Source organism: Triticum dicoccoides, chromosome 2A, assembly GCF_002162155.2.
Source record: "Triticum dicoccoides isolate Atlit2015 ecotype Zavitan chromosome 2A, WEW_v2.0, whole genome shotgun sequence".
Taxonomy (NCBI): domain Eukaryota; kingdom Viridiplantae; phylum Streptophyta; class Magnoliopsida; order Poales; family Poaceae; genus Triticum; species Triticum dicoccoides.
In genome coordinates, this window is record NC_041382.1 from 310,502,128 (window position 1) to 310,503,844 (window position 1,717).

Consider the following 1,717-nt stretch of genomic DNA (forward strand, 5'->3'; position numbering starts at 1 on the left):
ATGAGCTCCACCGGCGACGCCCACGACCTCCGAAGAAGGGGTGGAAGAGGGTCGAGCGGAGCTGCTCGCCGGGGAAGGGAAGGCATCTGGCCATGGAAGGGAGAGGATTGGGGCGGTGGGATCTAGATCAAGATTTATTTCTTTTTCTGAGAACATCTAGATCCGAGATTGAGAATGAGGCAGAGAGAGGGACGGTTTTTTTTTTGAGTGGAGAAGGACTGAGCGAGGGAGAGAGAAAACGGGACAGAAATAGCCCAGCCCACAAACTTAGCATAGCACGGCCAAAAATATAAACCATAAAAAAATGCACGAACCTTACCTACGCAAGGAACCGATCGCATGTTGAGAACCTTTCGTGGGCTGGAACTTTTGCTGGCGGCCCGAACACTGACACAGTGCAGGCATGCCAGGCTACGGGCTGGGCCTAATGCCTATGCACATGAGAAAGTGGTCCAGATTCATCTAAAAGAGGAAATAAACTTCACACAACCAAAATGATGAAAATGTTTAGAGGGAAAGAAAGTGGACCATATCCCAACACGAGCATGTGGCTCAGATTGCTACCTCTAGAGGGAAACACAATAGCTTTGCTTTTCCCTATATATATATATATATATTAAGTTTAGCCGTATGTAATAATGCAGTGCTCATGGTTGATAGTGCTACCGATTTGCTTAGTGGGCAGGAATAACTGGTTAGCTTTCTGTAACTTCTATTTCTATTACTGCAGAATAATTGTTTTTTACATGGAGCTGACTGTTATTTCTTCTTTTTCACCAGGATTTAATACATCAAGCTAACTGCTATTCTTTCTTTTGTTCCAGTAGTTAAGGTTGCATTTCGGAGGGGAGCATACATATTACCTTGATTGAGTTGAGTTTCGTGTGCTGAATTACTGTTATAATTAAGTTACCAGCAGCAAAGAAAGAGAGTCATGTAGGCACTAGAACTGATAAGGTAGTCTGCTCTTGCAGATCATCTGGTTGATCATTTTCCATACAAGTGTGACTAAGCTCTACCAAGTTCTATAATGACACAATAGTAACTTGTTACAGGACAAGTTTACTGAGTAATGAGTATGAATAGAAGCTTTGATTTTTTTGTCATTTATAGTCTACTTGGAATATAACTCACAAGGTAAGAACATAATTACTGTTTTTTGTCATTTCAATGTACATCCATATTGGCGGACAAGCTATCTTGCGAAGCCCCGGATCATGGCGTTCCTGTGGAGGAAGAGGGCGGCGGGGTCGAGCTCCGGTGAATAGAGAGGGAGGCGAGGATGGGTGCGGCAGGTAGAGCCCCGTCCTCCTTTGTCCTCTCCCATCGAGCGCCGGATCAAAGAAGCAGCAGCTCCCCACCTCCATCCCGTCTCCTCTCCTACATCGGCCGTGCCACGCCGCACTCGTGGACCACAGTCGCGGAAGCACCTGGAGAGTGCAATGTCAACTGCTGGGTCTCCAGACATTAAAGTCACCGGCATAAAGAGAGATCTTGTGGACATATAGGATGAGGTGCAAACCACAGAGGTAAAATCTTGCTCAACATTGCAGAGTTAGGTGTGAAGATCGTGATTGCTATTGTAGCTGGTTTTATTATTTGTTGGAAGTTCCTTGGTCCAATTGTTCTGAGTTCTAACAACTTATAGCGAGATTGTTGTTTCTTTATTGAAAAAAAACTCACAATCTTTAGTTTTGAAGGTTTAACTACGCTTTTC